This window comes from Dermochelys coriacea, chromosome 14 (assembly GCF_009764565.3).
Source record: "Dermochelys coriacea isolate rDerCor1 chromosome 14, rDerCor1.pri.v4, whole genome shotgun sequence".
NCBI lineage: Eukaryota > Metazoa > Chordata > Testudines > Dermochelyidae > Dermochelys > Dermochelys coriacea.
The window spans coordinates 32,888,509-32,904,262 of NC_050081.1; the positions used below are offsets into that span (position 1 = coordinate 32,888,509).

The following is a 15,754-nucleotide window of genomic DNA, read 5'->3' on the forward strand; positions in this document are numbered from 1 at the left end:
TCTTGCAACACCTGGGTCATGTCTGTGACTACTGGTGCCCACTGGGGGGTCATCGCATTGACTCTCCGATAGTCAACAGTCAGTCATCAGCTTTCCTCACAGGCCATAGGGGGAAGTTAAAGGGGGAAGTCATTCTTTTCACTACTCCCTGCCCTTCCAGCTCTCTAACTACCTCTGCTACAGCCCGGTGTGCTGCAGTGGGGAATAGGATATTGTTTCTGTGGGGGGACCACTGGTCCTTCTATTTTCACTGGTTCCCCTGTCCATTTACTGCCATCCAGCTTGTGAGCCACCCATGCCTGGGGAAAATGCTTCCTCCATTCCTCCTTGCTGTCCCTGGTCACTGCCGCCACTCCCAACATACTACCGTCAGCAATCCAGTATCTCCCTTCCCTGCTTCAGGGGTCCAGTCTTTCTTTGGGGTCCTCCACAAACCTTTGTTAGCTCAATCAACCACTATTTCTCCCTCCCGCAAGCAATCTATGCCCAAAACTGGTTCTGTAGTTGTGGGGCTATAAATCCAGGGCCATCTTCGGGTAAGATTCCCCACCTGGGTGACCAATCATCCCAACACTTGTCCCTGTGCCAAGGTGCCATCAAATCCCTGGATCTCAATGGTTCCCTGGATTGGCACTCCCAGCACAGGGCAGGGAAGCAGTGAGACAGCCATGTCGGTGTCCACCAGCGCCAGAAAATCTAGTTCAGATGTCTCAGGGCGCTCATATGGCACCCCCACCCAAAGGTGCACCTGCAATTTTCCTGCTGACTCCACCTGGAGAGGTCCAACCCAAGTCCATCCCTGGGTGCTTTCCTCTCCCAGTTATTGGAAGCTCGGAGAGTCGCGGCTCCCCTAATTTGAGGTTGCTTTTTTGGCCCAAATATCGCCTCCCGGCTCTGGGAGCTTCAACCCCAGCTGAATATCCCCTGGATGATAAAACTCACAATATTTCTGGTATGTATTTTCTATGTCCACCATGGAGTCCCCTGATGAAACTGCCCTGGGACCCAGCGGTCAACACCTTTGGAGTGGGCCCAAAGGAGGAGGAGGGGAAATTTTCCCACGTTCCCTTCCATTGTGAATTCAGGGGGGCTCTTTCCCTTTCTAAACGGTGGCATCGTGCCCAAAATCAGGAAGGGGGAGCAGATGCACTGCAGTTCCTAGGCTACCCGTATGTGCTCTCGACTCCGTGTCACCCCTTTCCTCTAGTGTACATGGAAGGGGGAGCAGGCACTACACATGCTTTCTACTCCTTGTCGCCCCTTTCCGCTAGTGTACCCTATCGGTAGTTGCCTCAATTCTCCACCACGAATGTTACCTCAATTTCCCTAGAAACTAACCCAGGACTACACTTATATTGGTTTTATTAAATGCCGCTATTGGATCAAACAGAAAAGGGATGGCAATTATTCATGCACACACACATTCCCCACATTCATACCTTCATGCACCCACACACTCATGCAGAGGGAGAGTTACCAGAGACAACATAGAAAGCCAAGAAGCCGAAGCATAGTAGATCTGGTGTGTCCGCCTGTGGTCACGGATCCAGGCCAGTGAGCAGGTCAAGAAGAAGAAGGGCTTGTGAGCATGCTTTCTTCCTTTTATTGGAACTGGGCAGCTCCTGTCACATACACTGAGTTTTCCTTCTGTGTCCGTCACCAAGAAACATTCCCAGACCTTGTTCCTTTCACACATACCAGGTTCTTCTTTTCTTTACAGCACCCTACGATTGACTTCTCAGGGCAGATTACATCAGACACTTGTCTCCAGGCTCTTTCCTCCTTGCAGTTCCTCTGCGCCCAGTCCCACATACACTCCCTTGTTCACACTCTCCGTGATGGTGTGATGGAATATTGCAAAGCTTGGAAATTATACAAGTGGTAACTGAAAAGACTACAAAGCTTGCAAAAGTTACAAAATTTAAAACATTATGCTAACAATGACTAAAAGTTACAAAGTTTTGCAAAAGGTTACAGAACTCAATGATCATACTAGCAATGACTGAAAAGTTACAGATCTGACAATCACATTCTACTGGATTGAGCGGAGGCTTTACACGACAACCCTGGTCTATGAAAAGTTTGGACCAATAACTAGCTACATGTCACTGTTTGAATGCTTGATGCGCCCAGGCTGGGAAATTTGGATCCAACAAACACTGGGTGAAAGCACCTGAATGTGGCCTAGCAGAGACATGATCGTTACTACTGTTGCAATTCCAATGGCCTGTAACTCAACTCGATCCCACCGAGCATGTCAGTAAAATGCAAACAAACTCTACACTGGTGAATCAAGTAGTTCTGATGGCTCTTGGGTTTATTGCTATATTTTACCCAGCAGGAGACAAGAGAAATCATTGTGAGACACAAAAATTTCAGCATCTTTACAGCTGTGAAGACACAGAATCCACTTGGTGAAAAAACAAAAACCCTGCAGCAGCCAATGATAGTGGGAACCATAAAACAAACCTCCATGGGCTTGATATAAAAATACCTTTGTTAAATTCTAGACAACACTCATCAAAAGTGAAGATTATTAATTGTCTTCTGCCCCTCCCTTTGTCTCAAAGGTTCCCCAACTGTGAACTCTCCTCCCTCACTCGGGACCTTCCTCTTAGTCCGACTACGCAGACTGTTAGAGTCCTCTGGGATCATAGAAAACAGTGAAAAACAGGCTGGTCAGTGTCCCCAAGCGTTCGGTGGGTTTGGTTAGTAGGTTTTTGGGTGGAGAACAGGTCACCAGCAGTGATGCCTCTAAGCTGTGCGTGTGTGCGAGTGCACACAGATCCTAAACCCCGCGCACATGGCAAAACACTGCGCACACAAAAATTTGCACAGAAGCACAACAATTTGCACAGAAGAAATTTTTTGCGCACACGGCCTGTCAAAAATGAGAGGGAACACTGGTCACCAGCCCGCTTTAGCTTCCAGGGTTGTAGAAATGAGGATGTCAGCGACTAGAGAAGCCTATGTCATAGCCTGCAGTAGAATATTTTACCCTGTGGATCAGGGACAGAGCCTAAACTGGGTTTCTCTGTCCCAGAAAGAGAACCAAGAGTGGACTCTCTCCCCATTGAAAGATGATGGTGGGAAAGTGAAGATCGGGACCATGTTGTCCGAACTGAAAAATGCCACCTGCACCTCGTCATAGTCCAGACAAACCCGGATCCTGCTGGGGATCTGGCCCAGTGACACTGTGGTCTCAGAGGAGGTGTGAGCCTTATATTGATCCCCCTGCAGCCACTGCACAGCCCAGAACCCCTCCACAGGGTTAAAACTGAATCCCACATTCCTCCTCACAGACTCTCTGGCCACCCCCACAGCCCAGCATCGCCCATCCCCCATCTCCACCTCCCAGAAATGTTGGGAAATCGCTTCCAGGGTTGTTGGGCACTCGCTTCTGTGTCTTTCTCCGTTTCACACGTATCCAATCAGCAGGCCCGTTGCGTCTGGGGTGAGCCGTGTCTGGATCCAGAGTCACATTCGCTGGGGGGAGAGAGAATCGGAGCGTGAGGGGCAAAGCTCGGCCCTGGGGGAGGCTGGGACCATTTCTCACACTTCCCAGCAGGCTCATCCTGGCTGGGACCCTCCCTGATTTCCTGCCTCTCTGTCCTGGGTCTCAGGGAGCTGCCTCTGTGCTGGGGCTAAGCAGGGATTTCACCGCAGCTCCCACCTCCCAGGGTCTAGGGGGGCTGTTATAGCTTCAGATTCTGCATCTCCATCTCTTCCCCTGCTGCATCTCCCTGCTCCCCATGCTGTGGCTCCCCACTCCCAGCCACAGGGACTGGGGGGGCAGGGCCTGGGGTGGGACTGAAGGAGCATCAGCCTCAGCCTCCTCTTGGGGAGACACCCCCAGTCAGAGGGAATCAAGGAGCCAGCAGAGAGGGGAGCACAAACTCCAGTGCAGCTGGGACAAGGGGGGAAGGCAGTAGCCCTGGGTGGAAGGAGGCGGGAGGGAGTTGGTGGGTATGCCAGGGCAGGGCCCCCAGCCCATGGGGAATGGGAGAGGAGGAGGCAGTGTCCACAGAAGACCTCCCAAAGACAGAGAGAATGGAGGGGTCTAGTTGGTAACCCAAGAGCCCGGGGGGAGGGAGAGGTGGAACCCACAGGGTGAGACCGAGAAGGGGGCGATGTCCTATGGACACTCCGAGGGAGGGTCAGACAAGGCACCCCCCAACCCCAGCATAATAGAGGAGACAGAGCCCTCCCTCAGTCAGTACATTGCACAACAATTAAGGGGCTAATAATATATTGGAGTGTTAAGGCCAGAACCCCTCCCCTGCAATGCTTACTCTCTGTAGATGGGGACCTCCATTTTGTTCGATCTCAGAAGCTTGTTCCTCAAATGAATCCAGTGCCACAAACACAAACTGTCCTTTTCTCTCAATCCATCTAAAACCCTACCCATAACACTACCCCCTTTGGCAGTTCTGCAGTTCAAACAGCAGAGCATCTAGGGAGGGGGGGAGAGAAAAAGATTTCATGGTATCAAAATTATGTTTCATGCAGGATTTCTACAATTAATCAGAATAACTGTGCTTTAGTTCTGGGCCACGAACAGAGGAGAAAAGGCAGGGAGACCCAGAGAGAGAAATAAAGAGAGAGACATAGTGTAAAATTCTCCTATATGGAGATGGGCCACTATCAGGCTTATGGACCCCTTTCTGCACTAATAACATGGTTATAAACATGGCTTAAGTGGCATTTCTACAAGAGAAAATTCCTAGACAGGTCAGACTGGAATGAAACAGACTCAGGAAGAGAAGATGGAGCCCTTTGTATTAGCACAGAGTTTCACTCAACCAAGTACTTTGCAGTCCTCAAGAATTAGGGCAAACAAAGTCACAACAAATCACATTCAGACTACTGTTGTTCCTCCATAAATATCTGATATCTTGGGGGGAAATTTCTTAGCTAATTCAAAACTTTGTTTATATTTCTTCCATGTTCTTAAATTGAATTTCACATTCGCAGCTAATTGGACACAGCCCGTTTCCTCCAACATTCACAGAGACCAGTCTCCATTTTCCTTTTTTAGTTCCTGCTCACTACCTTGGAATTCCTTCAGAGTCTTCTTTAGCACAATGTTTTCCTGGTTACAATGACCAAGTCTCTTTGCCAGATCAGGAGACATCTCCATCAGCTGCTGGAACTTCCCCTGCTCGCACCTGGAGAGAAAAAGAATTCTCTAATTAACTGATTGTAAATCACGATTTTATCCGCATCTCAGATGAATTTCATGCCAGGGAAAACTGCTGGACTGCAGGGCCTGGAGGCTGGACTGTTCTATGTATCCCAGCCTCAGAGCAGGTACCCCTCAGGCAATGGCAGCACCCACAGAGGCCCAGTTTTGTTTCTAGCATGACCTGGCGAGAGACGACATCGAGGGGAAGTGGAGCAGGGAGATGGGCCAACAAGTTGCATTGACTCCGCTAAGCTTTGTGGTGTGGTCACCTGCCCAGTCAGAAATGGATGGAGACCACTAACCTAGGGGTTCTCAAACTGGGGGTCGAGACCCCTCAGGGGGTCATGAGGTTATTACATGGGGGGTCACGAGCTGTCAGACTCCACCCCAAACCCCACTTTGCATCCAGCATTTATAATGGTGCTAAATGTTTTTAATTTATAAGGGTGGGTTGCACTCAGAAGCTTGCCATGTGAAAGGGGTCACCAGTAGAAAAGTTTGAGAACTACTGCACTAACCCCAGATCACCTCATGCAGGGCACCAAACAGATACAAGCTGAACATATTTGAATGCTGCTGCTCTGGAAGGGCCCATATTCCCGTTCCCCAGGACACAAGAAATTTAATGAATCTATTTGGGTCTATTTACTTGCCCTCATGCTTCATCATCTCAGCGTCTCGAATAGAGAGCATCAATCCCAGGAGTAATGTCAGCAGAGGGGAGATTTGGATCTGAGGGTTGACTCTGCCCTGCACAGTTGCCCATGGTGCCCTGAAGAGATGAGGGCATCACATGGCAGGAGATCACATTATTTAAATAATATTTCCCTGCCTCAGGAGCTGTGGATGAATTCATGTGTGTTATTAACGGGCTCTGCTCCGGCAGGGATATGGGCCATAAATGGAACCAGAACACTTTAAAAAAGACCATTAAAATCTAAACCCTACAAAGGGGCCCTCTCCCAGGATCCCTCAATCCTAACAACACAAGAACGGTCTTACTGGGTCAGACTGATGGCCCATCTGCCCAGTGTCCTGTTTTCTGACAGATGCTTCAGAGGGAATGAACAAAACAGAGCAAAGTCAAGTGATCCATCCCCAGTCCCAGCTTCTGCGAGTTAGAGCTTTAGGGCCATCCAGACCATGGGGTTGTGTCCCTGACCATCTTGGCTAACAGCCATTGATGGACCTGTCCTCCATGAACTGATCTCATTCTTTTTTTACTCCACTTATACTTTTGGCCTTCACACCATCCCAGGACAAGGAATTCCTCAGGTTGACTGTGAGGTCTATGAGGAAGCACTTCCTTATGTTTGTTTTGAACCTGCTGCCTATTAAATTTCATTGGGTGACCCCTGGTTCTTGTGTAATGGGAAGGGGTAAAAAAACATTCCCTTGTTTGCTTGCTCCGCACCAGAATGACTTTATAGACCTCCACCATATCCCCTCTTAGTCACCTCTTTCCTAAGCCGAACTGTCCCAATCTTTTTAACCTCTGCTCAGATGGAAGCTGCTCCATGCCCCTCATCAAATTACTAATAATACAAAAGAGAATAATAAACCAGAAGCAAGTGGAAGTGATCGTAAATCAGCAAATTCACATTTTAACAGTAGTTCCTAACAATAAAATGAGGTACCATTAAAGAGAGCAAGAGAGAGGATTCCTATGTAAAAACTAGAAATAGTGAGTTCCACCGTAGTGTTAGGATCCTGCACTCCAAGCCACATGGGTCTCCCCGTTCATCCGTTTCCCAAAGATCTCCAAGGCTCTGAGGTCTCACCTGCAGGAATTCACTTGCTGGCTGCTGGTACTTCCCCTCCATCTCGCTGATCAGCTCGCTGAGATGGGAAATCTCCGCGGAGAGTTTGGTGATATTTTCATCCTGCAGCTTCACAATCTCCTTCTCCAGCTCTCCCAGCCGGGCCAGCAAGAGTCGCTCTTCTTCCTCCAGAAACTGGTGCAGCTGCTTAAATTGAGACACAATTTTCTCTCTCTCAGCGTCTGTCTTTCCCTGTGAAGAAGAGGCACAAACAGGGAAAGGGCACGTCAAGGACACACCAAGAGGCAGGGGAGATTTCACAGAGCCCTGTGTCAGCAGGAGGGGGAATTTCTAAATATTCAGCACCTCAAAAGCAGACAGAAACTTTCCCCATGAGACCAGAGAGATTTTCCTAGAAAGTCCCACCTCGCCCTAAATTCCCTTCCCATCTCACATGGTTTGTTTCTCTTGTGATCAGTGACTTGTGACAATCGCAGTCCTTCGAGCAGTAGAAAGGGCAGGATTCAGAGGTACATGAGCAGAGACTTCCTGAGAGAGACTGATCGGGGTAAAGAAAACATAAAATAAGAAAACAAACCAAAACTCCCAAGTTTCACTGAGGAAGCTCCAGATATTCACATGCCCTGGAGGACACCCAGCCACACCTCTGGAGAGCCATGAGAATTCAGTGCCTGAAAGCTAAATGTGTTAGTACAGAGATCAGGATCTCTAGTGCAGGCTTAGTCCATGAACTTATACCATGAAATCAAGAATGAAACAAAGACAAACACAGCTCTGAAGACAAGGGAATGTAGAGTTAAGGTTGCATCTCCCACGCACACTGCCACCCAACCTTAACTTTGCCCCCTTTCCATAGCTGTCTGCTACCGGTCCGCACTCTGGCTTGAAGCGCACCTATCTCCTCGAACGTGCTCACATCACTTTCCCATGTGCGTATCCAAGATGTATGCATATTTACAGAGCCTGAAAGACCCTCTTATAACTTCTAAGGTGCTGCTTCCTTGGTGCGGCCCTGGATGCCGGATGCTAGCCAAGGTGAAATCCAATCAGACCCAGCTCAGTTTGGGGCTGATCAGTGTTACGATCTGAGCCATAGGCGGGCACAGAAAAGTTATGAGAATAGGAGACAAATTGAATGTCAGGTTATTTTTGTCTGAGCCCTTCACCTCTGTAGCCCATTGGCCACTTGACTCCTGATTCAGTCCAATAACCCTGTCTCAGGCCTGGATGGGGCACAGTGATTTTCCAAGACAACGTCAGGATGCAGGTGGGTTTTAGAGCACCGTGAAACCATCAGCACTTAGCATAAGATCTTGGCTGTGGATAAGCTATTGACTCGCTAGTGCTCATCTATAACAAAGAGAGAGACAAGGGGTTGAGGTGATCTCTTTGACTGGAGTGACTTCTGTCAGAGAGAGAAACAAGCTTTCGAGCCATCCAGAGTTCTCCAGCCCAGACTTGAAGAAGAGCTCTGAGTATTATGTAAGCTTGTCCCTCTCACCAACAGAAATTGGTGCAATCAAAGATCTCACCTCCCCGCCTTGTCTCTCCAATATCCCGGGACCGACACGGCTACAACTGCACTGCATAGAGTGAAACAGTGTGTGCAGACACAGACAAAGATCAAGCCTGAAGCCAAGCCCAGCAGGCCTCTCTGATAGTTGGGGATGGACCATTAACACAGCCTTGGCGCTGCCAGAGCTGAAGGGAGGACATATGGCCATGACCCCACATCCCATCCATCCTGAGCAGAGGGGAGCACAGGCTGCACCTGCTGCTGGATTCGATCAGTGTCTGCCCTGCCCCAGGGCTGCCATTGCTTCTGGGGAATCTGTCCTAACCCCAGAGCCAGGCAAGGAGTCCCACTCCAGCCCAAACACACACAATCCCCAACCAGCAGCACATAGCCCCAGAGAGACACAGAAACCTCCCTCACTGACCTTCATTCCCACAGCCCTGTTGGGTAACAGCACTGGACACCTACCACATACTCTGAGCTTCTCTTCTCTCCAGTCAATTTCCATCCCAGGAGCTTTTCACTCTCTTCCTTCAGAGCCTGCAATCAGGTCTGGAATTGTTCCTGGGCAAAGACAATTGGGGGTGGGGCAGTAATTTTTTTTCTTTTGGAGCTTAAGGAGCAATGATTCCCACCCTCCCCTGCAATAACGCTGCTGCACAGATTTAGCTTCCCAGCTTATTTAACCCAGCAGCAGGCCAGGAGAGCACCCACAGGGCAACTCACAGGCCAGGCCAGGGACACTGCAGGAACTGGTGAAAAGCAGCAGGTAGCAGAGGAGAAATAACTCATTCTGACACCCGGGGACTAGGAGCACAAACTGGGTCCACGCAGCCAATGCACAAACCCTAGTGCCTCCGCATATAGCACTGGCCCCTCAGCAAGATTTCTTTTGTACAACTCTGCTCTCAGATTGCTGATCCTAGTAAAACAGATGGTGTTAGGTTTGCTCCAAAAATTCCTCATCTGTCCACCACTCAGGAGCTCTGACTGCACCCCTGCCTCACCTCACATCCCTCAGCATCTTTTGGGGACCAAGAATCAAGTTATTTCTCTGCTGGTTTGAAATGAATGAAGCAGAGAATGGGAGGATAAATTCCTGCAGTCTGATTGAATCTTTTCAAAGATCTCAGGATTTTAGAACGGTGGGGGCTGGCAGTGCTGGTTCCGGTGTGTCCCGCTCAGCAGGAACATGTGTGGGAACAGAAATATTCACTGAGGAAAAGGGCATCACAAGATAATGAATATTTTTCCTCACCCACCCCTGGAAATTGTTCCTCAAGTCAGAGCAGAGATCCATGTGTAAGGTTCAAAATCTTTATCACAACACTGTAGTTAGCAAAAAAACATCCTTTATGACAGCAGGAAATGAGGAGTTCAGGTGACACTAGAAGGAAACCCAAACATTGGAAAGGTTGAGAACCCACAGTTATGGCCGCAGGCTACATGATGTCTGCATGAGCAGCTCTACTCTGGGCCTGGAAATAGATCTGAAAACCCCATAGGTACAACACTGATGCTGGGCGGAGATTTCCTACCTTGTACTCCTGGGCAACCTCCTCTATGGGAACCACCGAGTGAGATCTGTGAGCCTTGGATTTATCACACACCAGGCAGATGGGGGTTTGATCCTCCTCGCAGAAGAGTTTCAGAGCCTCCTGGTGCCTCTCGCAGGCTCGCTCCCCTGCTGAGCCTTTGGCTGCCTGGAAATTCAGCCCTCTGGCTATTTCCATAACTCTCCCAGTTCCCTGCTGGGCCTGAAGTTTCTCTGCTGGGTGGTTTCTCTGCACTGGGGGCAGGAGAAGTCGGGCTCTGACTCCCCCCAGCACTGGCTGATGCAGGCCCTGCAGAAGTTGTGCCCACAGTGGATAGACAAAAAGAAAAGGAGTACTTGTGGCACCTTAGAGACTAACAAATTTATTAGAGCGGATGCATTTGGTGGAAAAAACAGAGGAGAGATTTATATACACACACAGAGAACATGAAACAATGGGTTTATCATACACACTGTAAGGAGAGTGATCACTTAAGATAAGCCATCACCATCAGCAGGGGGGGGAAAGGAGGAAAACCTTTCATGGTGACAAGCAAGGTAGGCTAATTCCAGCAGTTAACAAGAATATCAGAAAGAAAAGGAGTACCCGTGGCACCTTAGAGACTAACAAATTTATTAGAGCATAAGCTTTCGTGAGCTACAGCTCACTTCATCAGATGCATTTGGTGGAAAAAGCAGAGGAGAGATTTATATACACACACACACACAAACACACAGAGAACATGAAACAATGGGTTTATCATACACACTGTAAAGAGAGTGATCACTTAAGATAAGCCATCACCAGCAGCGGGGGGGGGGGGGGGGGGAAAGGAGGAAAACCTTTCATGGTGACAACCAAGGTAGGCTAATTCCAGCAGTTAACAAGAATATCAGAGGAACAGTGGGGGGTGGGGTGGGAGGGAGAAATACCATGGGGAAATAGTTTTACTTTGTGTAATGACTCATCCATTCCCAGTCTCTATTCAAGCCTAAGTTAATTGTATCCAGTTTGCAAATTAATTCCAATTCAGCAGTCTCTCGTTGGAGTCTGTTTTTGAAGCTTTTTTGTTGAAGTATAGCCACTCTTAGGTCTGTGATCGAGTGACCAGAGAGATTGAAGTGTTCTCCAACTGGTTTTTGAATGTTATAATTCTTGACGTCTGATTTGTGTCCATTCATTCTTTTACGTAGAGACTGTCCAGTTTGGCCAATGTACATGGCAGAGGGGCATTGCTGGCACATGATGGCATATATCACATTGGTAGATGCGCAGGTGAACGAGCCTCTGATAGTGTGGCTGATGTGATTAGGCCCTATGATGGTATCCCCTGAATAGATATGTGGAGAGAGTTGGCAACGGGCTTTGTTGCAAGGATAGGTTCCTGGGTTAGTGGTTCTGTTGTGTGGTGTGTGGTTGCTGGTGAGTATTTGCTTCAGATTGGGGGGCTGTCTGTAAGCAAGGACTGGTCTGTCTCCCAAGATCTGTGAGAGTGATGGGTCGTCCTTCAGGATAGGTTGTAGATCCTTGATGATGCGTTGGAGAGGTTTTAGTTGGGGACTGAAGGTGATGGCTAGTGGCGTTCTGTTGTTTTCTTTGTTGGGCCTGTCCTGTAGTAGGTGACTTCTGGGTACTCTTCTGGCTCTGTCAATCTGTTTCTTCACTTCAGCAGGTGGGTATTGTAGTTGTAGGAATGCATGATAGAGATCTTGTAGGTGTTTGTCTCTGTCTGAGGGGTTGGAGCAAATGCGGTTATATCGTAGCGCTTGGCTGTAGACAATGGATCGAGTGGTATGATCTGGATGAAAGCTAGAGGCATGTAGGTAGGAATAGCGGTCAGTAGGTTTCCGATATAGGGTGGTGTTTATGTGACCATCGCGTATTAGCACCGTAGTGTCCAGGAAGTGGATCTCTTGTGAGGACTGGTCCAGGCTGAGGTTGATGGTGGGATGGAAATTGTTGAAATCATGGTGGAATTCCTCAAGAGCTTCTTTTCCATGGGTCCAGATGATGAAGATGTCATCAATGTAGCACAAGTAGAGTAGGGGCATTAGGGGACGAGAGCTGAGGAAGCGTTGTTCTAAGTCAGCCAGAAAAATGTTGGCATACTGTGGGGCCATGCGGGTACCCATCGCAGTGCCGCTGATTTGAAGGTATACATTGTCCCCAAATGTGAAATAGTTATGGGTCAGGACAAAGTCACAAAGTTCAGCCACCAGGTTAGCCGTGACAGTATCGGGGATACTGTTCCTGACGGCTTGTAGTCCATCTTTGTGTGGAATGTTGGTTTAGAGGCTTCTACATCCATAGTGGCTAGGATGGTGTTTTTAGGAAGATCACCAATGGACTGTAGTTTCCTCAGGAAGTCAGTGGTGTCTCGAAGATAGCTGGGAGTGCTGGTAACGAAGGGCCTGAGGAGGGAGTCTACATAGCCAGACAATCCTGCTGTCAGGGTGCCAATGCCTGAGATGATGGGGCGTCCAGGATTTCCAGGTTTATGGATCTTGGGTAGCAGATAGAATACCCCAGGTCGGGGCTACAGGGGTGTGTCTGTGCGGGTTTGTTCTTGTGCTTTTTCAGGGAGTTTCTTGAGCAAATGCTGTAATTTCTTTTGGTAACTCTCAGTGGGATCAGAGGGTAATGGCTTGTAGAAAGTGGTGTTGGAGAGCTGCCTAGTAGCCTCTTGTTCATACTCCGACCTATTCATGATGACGACAGCACCTCCTTTGTCAGCCTTTTTGATTATGATGTCAGAGTTGTTTCTGAGGCTGTGGATGGCACTGTGTTCTGCATGGCTGAGGTTATGGGGTAAGCGATGCTGCTTTTCCACAATTTCAGCTCGTGCACGTCAGCGGAAGCAGTCTATGTAGAAATCCAGGCTGCTGTTTCGACCTTCAGGAGGAGTCCACCCAGAATCCTTCTTTTTGTAGTGTTGGCAGGAAGGTCTCTGTGGGTTAATATGTTGGTCAGAGGTGTGTTGGAAATATTCCTTGAGTCTGAGTGGACAGAGTTGGCAACGGGCTTTGTTGCAAGGATAGGTTCCTGGGTTAGTGGTTCTGTTGTGTGGTGTGTGGTTGCTGGTGAGTATTTGCTTCAGATTGGGGGGCTGTCTGTAAGCAAGGACTGGTCTGTCTCCCAAGATCTGTGAGAGTGATGGGTCGTCCTTCAGGATAGGTTGTAGATCCTTGATGATGCGTTGGAGAGGTTTTAGTTGGGGGCTGAAGGTGATGGCTAGTGGCGTTCTGTTGTTTTTTTTGTTGGGCCTGTCCTGTAGTAGGTGACTTCTGGGTACTCTTCTTGCTCTGTCAATCTGTTTCTTCACTTCAGCAGGTGGGTATTGTAGTTGTAGGAATGCATGATAGAGATCTTGTAGGTGTTTGTCTCTGTCTGAGGGGTTGGAGCAAATGCGGTTATATCTTAGCGCTTGGCTGTAGACAAGTAAAACTATTTCCCCATGGTATTTCTCCCTCCCACCCCACCCCCCACTGTTCCTCTGATATTCTTAAAAAGAAAAGGAGTACTTGTGGCACCTTAGAGACTAACAAATTTGTTAGTCTCTAAGGTGCCACAAGTACTCCTTTTCTTTTTGCGAATACAGACTAACACGGCTGCTACTCTGAAATCTGATATTCTTGTTAACTGCTGGAATTAGCCTACCTTGCTTGTCACCATGAAAGGTTTTCCTCCTTTCCCCCCCCCCTGCTGCTGGTGATGGCTTATCTTAAGTGATCACTCTCCTTACAGTGTGTATGATAAGCCCATTGTTTCATGTTCTCTGTGTGTGTATATAAATCTCTCCTCTGTTTTTTCCACCAAATGCATCCGATGAAGTGAGCTGTAGCTCACGAAAGCTTATGCTTTAATAAATGTGTTAGTCTCTAAGGTGCCACAAGTCCTCCTTTTCTTTTTGCGAATACAGACTAACACGGCTGCTACTCTGAAACCAGTGGATAGACACCGGCTCTTGGAAATACTCCAGGCAGATGGGACAAGGAAGTTCATCTGCAGGGCTCTCTGCAGCCATGGCTCCTGGCAGGAAGGGTAACAAAAAGCTTGTTTGAATTTCCAGCGTCTGGGACAGGAATTCGGTGTTTCTCTTCCTGGCTCTGCCTCATTGGCAGAGCTAGAATCAGCTGGGTCTGTGAGTTCTCCCCCGCCCCTGGGGGCTCTGCTGAGAAACAACCCTCTCCTTGCTGGGAATAGTGCTCATCTCAAAAATAAGTTAACTTAAAAAGTTGCTTACCATATCCTTTATTTTTATTACCAGGGCACATTTTTAAAATAGGGAGTCTACTTCAAACGGCAATTCATTCCCTCTCTCCCTATGTGCATGCAGCCACCATATAAAAGGGGGCAAAGGAAGGGGATGGAAAGGGAGGGGGAGATTTGGAAGCCCATGAAGCACGTAAACAGAAACAAGAAGTGTGTATTAATGTACCCACCTGAGCTCCCTTCCCCATATCCAGTGGGTTCTTTGTCCGTGCTTGGCTGGAACTGAAGAACTCCAGGTTGTTTGCTAAACATCACTGGGTGCTGCCGGATTTCCTTCCTCCAGTTCCCAGGAGATGTCCACACTGTGGTGGTGAGGTCTGTGCCAAGCACGATGGGCCTGGGAGTCAGTCCCTGCAAGGCCGTTGGCCTCCTTTACCTGGCGGTACAACTGCTGGAGTTTCTTCCCCTTTGCCTGGCATTGCTGCTCTTCTCTGTCCTACCCAAACATCTGGCTCACCTTTGAAATATGGGAATAGACACCTTTATGTCTGTGAGGATTCTGCAGCAGGGCTTGCCCTGCTCCCCCCTCCCACCCCAACACAGGCTGAAGACATCTACTCCAAGGTTTCTCGACTCAACCCCTGGGCTGGGACCCAAAATTGGGTCACCAGAATGTTTCAAAGGGTCGTGTGGCAGCTCCTGTCCCATGGGGCTGGCTGGGCTCACCTCCCTGCTCCAGGTACCACAAACTCTGGGGTCCCCACGCCACTCAGTTTGGCCCAGCCATCATGGCGACGGGAGTCCGAGTAGGCCAAACCTGAGTGAGTGGCCATGCAATCCCATGAGCCAGGGCACAACTCCACTCACACAGATTTGTTCCAGTCAGGGGGGATGGGGAGAAACCTGAGCAGCGCTGCAACCCCAGAGGTTGCAACGCCCAGAACAGAGAGACAAGCCCAGCCAGCACCACAGCACAGGAGCTGCAGAAGCCACCACTGTGCGGTGAGTGCCTGGTTGGACCCAACCCCCGCAGAGGGCAGGATCCAACTGAAACCAACCCAGGGCCTCCACCCCCAGGCTATTGACTGGGTCACGACAGGCCATAGACATTGACAAATGGCTCCTGAGCTCAAAAAGGTTGAGAACCACTGGGCTAGGAGTCCTTTCCTGGACCAGATAGCAACAGGACCTTTAGCTGGAGCAGCAGGTAGATCCACACCTGAGCTCACCAAGGTGGGCTGCAGGGACATAGGAATTTCCAAACCACACAGGCTAAAGGTGGGGGAATGGGAGGTTCCAGCCACTGTGACCCTTTGGCAGGAGAGTTCCAAATTGTGACCAGAGCAGTCAGCTGGGCAGCGACAGGGACATTGCTGGAGGGCTGTTTTTGCTGGTCTTCCCCCCCCGCCCCCCCCAGGCATCATACTGGACGAACAGTGCCAGTAGAGGGCTTATATCATTTGCGGTAGTGGTTTAACGTCATCAGGGGTTTACTGACAGGCTTCAAAATTGAGCATGGAGGCGG

At 49.1% G+C, this 15,754-nt stretch overlaps 1 pseudogene; it reads right to left on the reverse strand.

The window, feature by feature from the left end:
• Window positions 1-6,826: 6,826 nt before the first annotated feature.
• On the reverse strand, window positions 6,827-10,424 carry LOC119842742 (annotated as a pseudogene).
• Between the last annotated feature and the right edge of the window lie 5,330 nt (window positions 10,425-15,754).